We start from the raw sequence: 11,714 nt of genomic DNA on the forward strand, positions 1-11,714 counted from the left end.
TATTTGGCATTTATTTTGTTACATAGTCATTACTTTTAGTGTTCATTGTTTGTATTAGAATGAGAAAATGAATGATACTTTAATGTTTCAATTTAATTTTTTCCAACACAATTTGACTACGTGCTTCAGTCTGAAGTACTCTAGAAACAAAATCTATAGTTTTAGTAGGTATCTATAGCAGAGATGAGCTCAATATTATTTTATTTTTTTTTAAAATTGTTGGGTTCCATTTGCCTTTTTATTGCCTGGAAACCATTTTAAAGGTTATAGCTATTCAGTGGAAAGACCAAATACTTTTTTTTTTTTTAATCAAAAACCTCTTAAAAATTTTACATTAATCTCTCCTCATGGCAAAAAAAAATGCCATTTGAAACAGATGCATGAGATAACGAGCTTATTTTAATTTACCCAGAATGAAAAGACTGCTGGAAATGAAACCTGTGTTTATGGGTTCAGTCCTGGTTCTGTACGCCTCGGGAAAAGGGGTGGGAAGAGGAGCAACATCGAGGCCCTCCTGGCACACTGGCAAACTCCTGCTATTGATTTTAGTCACCCAGATTTCACTAGGGAAGTTGATGGAATTATTTCAAAACAAGTATTCTTAGCAATATGTTTCTGTGAGCCCAAATGGCCATAAAAATTAGTAAATAGGAGGTGGGGGCAGGGAGGGGCTGTTCTGTGTCAATTCCATGCCAAATCAGTTCCAGCTTTCATCTGCCTTATGAATTGGGCCCAGAATATCCAGTCGGCGTTGGATAAGGAAACTTGGATTATATCCTGCATTTGTCCAGTCCAGCCTTTCAAAGGAAAAGCATTACCCCGTCTAAAAATGAGGGCATCTAGAAACACTTTTCGTTTTCTTGATAATCCTCAGGCAGAAGATCTCCTCCTGTCTCTGTGTGTGCTAATTATTCTTACAGTGTGGAGACTTGCTGTTACCAGTCTTTACTACCAAGGAGTCGTGCCAAATTATTTAGCACAGGTTTAAAAATAAGGCACCAAATCTGGATATTGTATGTTTATACTCCTTAAAATAGTATGGAGCATTAGCTAAGGTTTTGAGAACTGTTACAAAGAAATGGACCGTTTTCCCCTGTTAATTGTTAGGCTGTTTGTCAGAAGAATTGTGTCCAAATTCTTTCTTACTTAAGCAGCGGAATGCATTATGAAAAAAATGTGACAAATTATTTTAAAAATAAGATGGCAGTGTTTTGCTTTGAATCTGGAATATTTAAATACATACTTACATTATCCATCTTTCCAGTATATTGCTTTTTGGGGTGAAGCTGTAACCACTGTTTCTATAATATTTTAGCAGTTATCCCACACTTTTAATACTAATATACTTTCATAACTGCTGTTGTGGAAAAGCAGCAATGTTATGTCTGGCACTGAGCTTTCAAGTATTCAATCCGTAGTTCTCCTTCACAGCAGTTTAAATGCTTCTCCCTTCCATCCACTGAGATAAACCTTAATGCACAACTAAAGAAGGAAGTCCTTTATCATATCTTCTAAGTGCTACTGAAGTATTTATACCAGTTATTACATATTTACACAATTATTTATTTTGCTACTACTGTGCCTAAATGATCGTGACCTGTGTCAGGGCTTGGATAGGAAGCACTAGCCCCGCTATTGTTAAAGACAGAACTGTAGAAAGGCGGCTGCACACTTAGATCTCATTTCATTTGTTTCTCCAGGGGGTTGTATTAGTAGTGTTTTCATTAGAACTGTTTTTACAGATGTCGGCTATCCAGATATGAAGTCTCTGTGGTGGAGAAGCAGTCAGGAGTTTGGCATTCAGAACAGAAAGAGAAAAAAAAAAAAAGTCAACTTTGAGAGACTAATTTATAGAAAAATAATTTACTGACTTTCTGATGTATAAATGTACAGTAACCCCATGGTGGCTTTAATGCAGAGTAATTGAATTCTTGCAAGTACAGTTATTTTCTATTCTTAACTTGAAGAAACGCTACAGCCTGTCGTTCCCCATCACTGAAGACTAAAATAGTCCCCATTAATAATGCTTCTGGAAAAGTGACACCCACTACTTTGTAGTCCAGTACTCTTTTTTTTTCAAAGTGAAATACTTGTAGTAGTTTGACAGCATTTTAAACAATTTATGTATGACTACAAAAAGTTTTGTTCTAACAATATACATGGAGAGTAGATGATTATGGAAGTGTAGTGTTACTGAATGCTTGACCAAAGGGTTTTCATGCAGTCACCCAGAGATAACAGCATTGACAAAATAACACAGCGTCAACATTTAGAGTGGGTTTACTGGCATCCGGTAGAGCAGTCCACAGCCTAACGCTGTTTCAATGGCTATTGTATGTTGCTCGTAGCTTTCACTGTACTGTGAAAAAAACTGTAAAAATTGCTGCTGGAGGACTATGGTTTACTATGACTCTTAAGTTTTGTTTTACAAATACAAATATAAATGGAGCAGCAATATTAAGGTTTTGCATTGAGCAGGCAATCAAGCTCATGAATGTTTTTTAGAATTTAGGTTTAAGTGGTAATGGTAAGTATGGTAATGCTAAGTATTTGCTTAATAGCATAAGTGTGGGGGATTTTATGTTTTGTTTTTCACGTCTGAGGGTACAGAAAATAATTCTATTGATCTTGTGTTAAGAGACAGTTGTACAGGACACTAGACAATCATTATGTTCCCCTGAAAAGATTATTTTTGGCAACAGGATTAATACTGTAATACAATAGGTCATCCAGATCAGGACCGAGGCACCATAAGCTGTTATTTGCTTTATAACCAGACACGCACACGTGAAGCTTGAGTCCCATTCTTACCAGGCACGAAGTTGACATGATGCTCCTCATCCAAATAAATAAGATAGCTTAATAGTTTGTCCTTTAAGCCAATACTGCAGATATGTTTTCATTAATACCAACATGTTTTTGGTGTAAACCACAGAGCCTACCTGCTTCTCCAGGAACTGTTCAGGGGATGTAGAAGTTGCTAGGACTATATAACATTTTTGATATTTGTATAGCAATAATGGTTTTTACTACGGTTTTCCTGAATGTGGTGCGTATGATGTTTTAAATACTCTGGCTTACTGACTTGTCCTGTTTTTTCTGATATAATCCAATTATTGCACTGAAGAAATGGGGCTAATAGCCCAAAATAAATGAAAAAATTAAGCAGGATATCAGAAAGCAAGACAATACTACTACCACAAGGAAATGGCAGGTATGTCTCCATAGGAATACCTCCATGAGAAGCCACTGCTATTTGTGGAAAAAACTTGCATACCTAAGCAAGATGGTTATGTGCCTCTAGGGTGAATTTTACCTGCCCTATCCTACTACATCTTGCAGAGCAGATAGACTTTTTGTTTTGGTTTGTTTTTTTTTTAACTCCATTATTATATCTTCTTATTGCATATATAGGGCAAATCATTGAAATGGTCTTGAATTTTTACCTGAGAACAAATATTTTAATGCTACTGATTCTTATTTCATTTACATGTATTGTCTTCAATGCAGGTGGCATGTAACAGCCTAAGTAGAGATAGGTAGGCTTAGCAAGAAGACATCTTAGAAGACATCCTCTCTCATAACACCACCTAAGGGAAAAGCAATGCTTCTCCATCCTGACCAAGAGCTTGTGGTTGCAGTCAGTGCTTGGTGCAACACGGCAAAACCTCTCCTGCATCACTCATGAGGGGGCTCCCCCATGGCAGGCTGAGGGCTGGGCACAAAGTCTGTGGTTTCTCTGCCCATCTTGGTTAAGGGGTGTTGAGTGATCTTGAACAGGGCTCTGGGCCTCCACTTCCTATCAGCAAAATGAGAATAATGTGGGAAAAGCTTTTCTGTGTTAAGTGGTTCACAAACTGCTTTAAACTCAGACTATCTGTGCTGGTTGTCTTAATGCCCTAAAAGGGGGTAGTTGCTGGCTTCCAGTGGGATGCTTCTTCAGAAAACGAGTACAAGCTATTTACTTTGCTCTTTTTTATTAGATAAATCTGTTGCTTCTTTCATTCTTCTGGCTAATTGCCAATTCATCCAAAAGCTTTACAAAAAAGCAAAAATACTTCAATCCTTATGTATGACTCTCTAATTTCCAGGGAAATTAAGGGAGTCCAAGACGGCAGCCTTCCAAGAAGGGCGAGGCTAATCTTCTTGTGAAGAGATGAATTAAATAAAATCTTTTGGTGAGGGCAGAAAAAAGACATCTGAAGTTTTGGGCCTGACCCCAACAAGGCTGTATGTGGCATGGGACTTTTGTCTCTCTCTTGGTAAGATGAAGGTGATTCCTCAATATGCTGATGCTTTGATGAATAGCTAGTTAATGTCTGGTTGTTACAGCTGTTTGGAACAGAAAAGGTCAAGCACTGTTTGCCATATCCCCTCTATTGAGCAAATAAGTAATTGCGAGAGTTTTAGTGAAAACTTTTATAGGAAAATCATTTCGTGACTTATTAGTATTGAAATACTAATAAAAGCAAATCCCTTTTATCCTAACAAAAGTGACAAATACTGTTGGAAATGAGTCTTGAAGGTGGGGGGAGGCCAGTTCTTAGAGAAGTACCTCTCAAATGCTGCCGAGCATAACATCCATGCCACCATGTCAAGAGATGCTCACAAGTTCTCCGTGCAGGTCTGGAGCTCACCAGAAAAACTCAGGGGCTGCCCAGCCACAGAGGGCAGCACGAGGAGGAGGAGGAGGAAGCAGCAGCTTTGCTCCACTGCACTTGCCATCACAGGGGAAAGACACTATTGCTGCCACTCACAGAACCTAAATCTAAACCAGACTGGACTTTTGCCCTCCTCTTCCTCCTCCCCCAACCCCCGCCCCTTTCCTGTTATCACATGTACATGTGATGAAGAGAACAGCAAATTTCACCAGCAAAAAAATAAATTGCTGGTTTGTTTATAACAAATAATAAAGGATATATGGTAATTAAATATGTAGAGAAATTATATGTTGCTTTATATACTTTATATTGAAAACAATCTTGATCAGATAATACTTTTTTTAAAAGCAGCATCTACAGAAAATAAGTTTGGGGCTTTTTTAAAGATAGTTTTTCTGCATACTCAAGCAGTCTTTCACAAAGAGTTCAGGGTTTTTTTGGGTCTTCTTCTTTGCCCTTCCTTTCATGCTCATGAAATAATTCATTCACAACATCTTTACTGTTACTCCTGAAAATATCCCACCACTATAAAAGGAAAGTATCTTAACTAAAATAAATGCTTGTAGAATAAAAAATAAAAAATAAATAAAGTGACTGCCCATGTCTTTATTTTGCTTGCTGCTTATTTTACCACTCAAGTTTCAGATAAAAACACATTTCATGCGTTACGGAATGCAATCTGTTACAGAGCATGGACAACATACCAACTTGTGTACTACAAAATAACAAGCTCGTATGAGTACAGGCAGCGCAGCTGTTTATACTGCCAGATTCAAACTTTTAGTTAGATAATTTTTGGCAGTGAAAGCACCCAGTCTGTTACTTATACACTAGTTAATCCCAACTTAGAAAAAAATGAAAGTCCATTTAGGGCTTCTAAAATCTTAGCTTAACTTTTATGCTGTGGTAAGAGATGATTTAGGGTATGTCACATTAAAGACTATAATTCTTAAAATCTTTCTTGTGTGTCGAGCATTAGGTCTTTAAATGCTAGCACTGTGTTTTCACGCAAAAATTTAAGAATGAACACTGAATTGAACTACTAAGCAACTTGTAGTGGGCTTAGCTCAAAATTTGTTCTGTTTAAGCTCACAAAAGAAGAGAAAGCAGGCATTTAGTATTGTCTGCTTTTTAAATAGAGGAACGAGGGCTAGGATGAGGAATAGCAGTATGTAGTAAACAGACTACCCCTGTGCAGTTTGAATGTGTGTGTATGTGCACTTAAATCCACTGGTGAAAGAATGAACATGGTAATCCGAATACACCCAAGTTTTCTTAAGGCAGAAAGACTTGCTTTATCTTACAGCACTTTCTGAACTTTCTTCTGTAGCACAGAGCAGTATTTCAGTGGCGCGGCATCCAGATTTCATAATGTCATGTTAGCAAGAAGAAACAATATTGTCTTTGGGGACATGGGAGGTAACACGTGACTTGGTACACAATATCTTCCATTTCTGATCCTCTTACCCTTACAAAATGAAAACCAACCAAACAAATTCCCAACATCATTTGGGGGTTTCCTTATGGAGATTTCTGAAATCTTGCATTTATTCATCAAACTCTCATAAATACATATTTTTAAAATATCACAACCTCAACTCCCTTTTCTAGCTCCATTTTTGTTATCACAGTATCTATTTTAATGGCTCTTAAGCTACAATGTCCGTACCTTATCTTTGTCAGTTAATGTATCTAATTCCACCATCCCAGAGGGAATAAACCTGAAGCTAAAGCCTGCAATATATTAAAGAATCAAGAACGCTTATGCAGAACAAACAGAGGATTTAGCTTGGATAAACAGCAGAGAGCTCAGTGTCTTTTATGTCCAGAGCTCAGGACTGGAAGAAGAAAATGACTATAAATCATCCCTGTGAAACAACATAACATAAATGTTGTATGTTTATTTAAAACTTTATACAATCATTTATCTGGGCTATAGCTCAGTTTCAAAAAGTGCTCTGTTGTAATGAGGTACTGAGACTAGCAGTGATCAAGAGTAAAATGATATATAGTCTTCAGCCAGAATTTGCTTATGGGAAGAATGGAAAGCACTTAAGCAGACACCAAGTATCTATAGCTAGTAGATCAAGCAGGAGGATAATGCAATAATAACAAAAACTTTGATAAATTTTTTCCTGTTTCTCTTCAAAATATCACATTTCTTGTAACGTGACATTGTTTTGAGAGCTAAGCAGCCAGCAATTTATGCCTTAATTTTCACACTTGAATAAAGGCTGATTTGTTGTCAACGTCCAAGGTATGACATGTTGCTCCACCAGACTTAAATTTAAAAAAGAAGCTAAATCTTTGTCTGGGCTTGTGTTCCAGGGAGAATCACACTTTAAAATATGCTGTTGTTTTTTCTTGCTTATAGCAAGCACTCCTGTGAATTCATAGCTAGCAATTGCTAATCTTTTTACTTACGGGTAATTGAAGAGCGACTGATGATGTATTTACTGCCTAAGGAGACAGACAAAAAATATATTGCAGCTTTTACTGCAGAAGGAATTTTTTTTTTCCCCAAGTAGTTTGCACCCTGGAGTGTCCAGAAGGGAGCCCAAAGGCTCCCAGAGGATGTCAGCGTTTGGCCTCAGGGGTGCCCAAGCTCCCATCAGGTTTAGCCACTATTGCAGGTGTGCCCAGCCAGGACTAATTCAACTTTCATTGTGAGTGGACACACTCTTGCGCACAGCGATTCCCACCATCACATTTTTAACTTAGCTTTTCAATGTCATTCGGGCAGATCTTCCTCTGTGGAAACGCGCATTGTGACACCGGAGATCCCACCCAGCACTTGGGAGAGTGTCTTTGGCAGTGCCAGCTTCTGCTGTGGCTGCAGGCACCGTCCCTCTCCACAGCTGATGCATGCAAAGATTTTCAATCCCACCTGAAAAATCTCCTGTCACTGTCACAGTGTGTTTAGATCCCAAGATCTTTTATGACTTCCAAAGCTGATCAGACTGTGTTACCAAAAGCAGTATAATTTTGGTTTGTAGGGCTACAGATTTGTTAGTGGTTCAAGAATTCTTAATAAATCCAGCCACACCATTTGCACCTTGATTACTTTTTCAAATTTTATTTTGTGGCCCATGATGACAAGGGCCTATAGAGATGGAGCTCACTGAAGCACTGTATCTGCTGACAAGACCATCAGAGGTGAAACCATCTCTCTCTTTCTGTTTCCCCTCCACAGTTGACAGCACCCTGTAAAACAGTGCTGTAAAGAGCACAGGCTCATAAATACTTCTATGCCTATGCAGCACCGGATGTTTTCAAGCAAATATATTTATTATGTCAATAACAATAAAAAAAGATGACTTATTCAATAATTCATAATGGTTTCAAAGCTGCTGGAGGCTAGTATGGCTCACTTTACTTTAGATAACTTATAAATGTAGATTATTTCCATGACAGACTGAAATTACTTTCTGGTGAATATTTATTTGAGCTTTAATATTCTTATTAACCCAGTATGTTCTAAAAAGATGATGGTGCTACTGTATTCCTCATGCTGCTTTACTGGATGCAATTAACAAAATGTCTCAGAAATATTTCATCAAAGTGAGATCTTAAACTCTTCTCCACACCATCAACATCAGAGCAAACTCTTGGCACTGGTTTATTTCGGTACCTGAAACTGTTTTGTCAGTCTAGCACCTGGGTTTAAACACCTCTAAAAGGAACAGGGAGGGCTGGGTTTCTGCCCTCCCCATGGGTGCTGCTGCCCAAACCCTGCAGCAACCAGTGCAAAATGCTCCCTGGGTACCCAGATGGCCCTGGCACAGCTGGAGCACCCTCAGTGGTCAAGGTACCTAAAGGAAGGCTGAGATGGGAAGGGGGTCTCTTCTGGGAATGGCTGGGAGACAGGACGATGTGCCAGATGCTAGGAGGTGCCAGGAGCTGCCCCATCCCTGCTCCTGGGCCACCACCACCACCAGACCCTTCCAACCTTCTTCCCATGCATGGTTCATCCACACGGAGCAACAGCCCCATCCTTCTCTGCCCTTTTCTTGCACGTGGCAGGAAACATGCTGAAACAGAAACTGCATAAATATTAACATATTGAAAGTTGAAAATAGTTCAAAATTGCCTCTAGAGTTTCTCCCCCTCAGAGTATGGAAAAGTTGAAATATCTTCCAGAGAGCAGAAGCCAAGCAGCAAGAGCCTGTGGGAAGGGGCAGGAGGCAGCAGGAAAGGGAGGGAACCCCACAACCAAATACTGGGCCCAGGTCCCTAAGGCAGGCTGGTTTTGTGCTCTTTTTCCCTAGATAAAACACCAAATTCAAGATATTCCGTTAAGCGCATATATATCTCCAAACAACCCCAACATTTTGAGTGTGCAGTGTTGTGACAGTGCTTGAACACTGAAGAAAGTGTTTGTTTAACATGCAGAAAAACATAGAGGGAGCAGGTCTAGAAGAGCTTTTCTAGCTTGCTGTTGTTTAAAATTAACTTTTACAAGCTAATAGGTTTGGAGTTTATTAACAATGTGTTTATATTGAACAGGAAGCATATATGCTATAATTCCTCAACGTGAAATTGCTTTATTAGTTGAATTTTGCACATGTGAAAAATATGCAACTGCGGGAATCTATAAATACAGGCCCGGTTAAAAATAAACCTTGCTCTAACACCAATAAAAGCCAGCAACAAATATTTGAAAACTTGAACTCCTTACAAATATGCAACAAAACCAGCGCGGACCCTGGCGGGAGCCGGTTCCTCGGCAGAGAGGGGTGAGAGCGGAGCGTGCTCCAGGCTGAGCATCCCTGGCCAGAGCTGGGGTTGTCCTGCCATGGGCATCCCCCCAGCCCCACCACCGTGCCCAGGGCTCTCCTCCCCAGCCCGCCACGCCGCTCGCCCCCCGCGCCAGCACGGGCAGAGAGCACCCTCTCGCTTCAGCCGCTCCAGAAGTTACTTAACGATACGCAACTAAATATTTAGTTGTGCGGAGGACAGCTTGTCACAGACAGCTTTGTTGCTAATGTATACAAATGCTGGTATGGCGCTGGCTTCCTCCCCTGCGTACACAGAGCTGCACACACACTGACCACAGCCTAAATAAGCTGATTTATTTGTTTCAGTTATTTGATAAGTGCATCATACCTCAAACCCTAGGAAACCACTTTAGGAGGATTATAAGTTTTATGATGTGAAAAGATTACCCTGAGTGTGCTGAGCAAAGTTTATACTCGGAGACTGTGCAGGAGGTGAAGCATTCACAGAGGCTGGGGAAAGAGGTCTTGATAGATAGAAAAGGGATTTTCTTTGTTGCTGCACCACTTGTTGGTTGGGGTTTTTTTTTTCTCTTTTCTTCCCTTACAAGAGTAGCCCCACCAAGCCCCTGAGATGTTAACCTTGTGACTCTCCTCTGCCCTCCACTCAGCAGTGGGCATTTCAGGGTGTGCACTTTTTTAAAATAAGAAGCAACCAGTTCACTGGCAAATGAAAGTGAGAGGTGATGCTTGGGGTTACCTGCAAGGGGGAGATGAGAGGATCCTTCCGAAGGGGGAATCTGGGGAGTGCAGCTGAGCCTGGCTTCCCCTGGTGCTTCATGAGCACATCACCCCACAGCACATCACCCCAGGGAGGCTGGTGTAATCAGGGCACCTGCAGAGGTGCCAGCCCAGTTTTCTGGGGGGCAGTTGTCCCATCACCCTGCCCCATGGTGGGGACCAGCATCCACCAGCCCCAGTGCAGCTGAGGGTCCGGAGGGGTCAGCAGAGAATTGCAAAGGTGGGACGACAGCTTTGCTCGTGGTCTTGAACTGACACTGCTGTCCTCACAGCACATGTTTTTGCTGGGCTTGACACTTGTGTCATGACGTGACAGAGAGGGGAAAATATTTTTGGACTTTTTACCTTATTGTTTAATGTTTGACATACTCAGAGGGGATAATTGTAAATAGGAGGATTTATGTTTCCACCTTTCCTTTTCAAAGGAATGGACTTACAGAGCAAATGTTTGATATTGTACTCTAATAACGTTCTCATATTAACAGGGCAAAGTGGAGGCAACAGTGAAAAGAAAACAGCAACAGCAAGCGGAGGCAGCGCACACAAAGTCATGGAGCTCTGCTGATCTCGGAGGGCTTCGTTCAGGTGCTGGGGCAGCACCCAGGGAAGGTGCCCGGGGGTTTTGCTTTCCCACAAAGTGCTCTGGGTCCTGCCCAACCACGCACCTTCCACCACGGCCACAGCACAGCGGGGTCCCCAGCCCCAGGACCCCCCTCGTCCCATCCCCTGACTCTCCCTGATGTAAGCTCAGGCACTGCTGCCCCGCAGAGCTCCATTAAATAATGCACTTGTGCCCGGCGCCGCAGGGCCCGCAGTACTCTGCTGTTACTAGAAAGGCATTTATATTATATTCTGTCTCCTGCGTCCTTCATAAGGGAGTTTTTATGTGTCACCAGAAAATACTGGGTAACACACTTTATTAGCCTCATGATACTGCAGCCCATCAATACTTGTCGAGTCCTGATGAGATCATGCTACGATTGTTAATCAGAGAGAAGGAAGGAGATGGAGGAGTGGGAAATACCTTTAGGAAAGAATCAATTAGAGAGAGCAGTACTGCAGGTAAGCATGCAATGTGTTTTTCAGTGTAAAACACCAGACAGCAAATCAGCCCATCACTGAAGTTTAAACCTAACTTTCATGTCAAATCAGACATGCCTTTTTTCAAGGAGACGCTACTGCATTTCTATCCTTCAACGTTTGTGATCAGTGAGTGGATCTTTCAGCCACCGTCAGCCTCCTTAAGACCCATTATTTAGAAAAGCACTTACATGTACGCTGGCTTTAAACATACAGAGTGTTGCTAGGACAGTCTCATTTATCCTTCATTAGGCTAAAATGTTTCAGCTTTAAGAGATTGCCTGTCATGGCACAGCATTGATTACTTATATGGAAGGGTGCTCTTGCCTTGGGTATTTCCTCTTCAGCGGGGAACTATTTTATGGGGAGGGAAGTCCTTACTTCTTTGCATCTTCTCCTTAAGCACTAGGAGCGGGGGCTGAGGTGCTGCCAAAGCAATGCTGAGTGTCACACAGGC

Source organism: Calidris pugnax, unplaced genomic scaffold (assembly GCF_001431845.1).
Source record: "Calidris pugnax isolate Ruff unplaced genomic scaffold, ASM143184v1 scaffold209, whole genome shotgun sequence".
NCBI classification, from domain to species: Eukaryota; Metazoa; Chordata; class Aves; order Charadriiformes; family Scolopacidae; genus Calidris; species Calidris pugnax.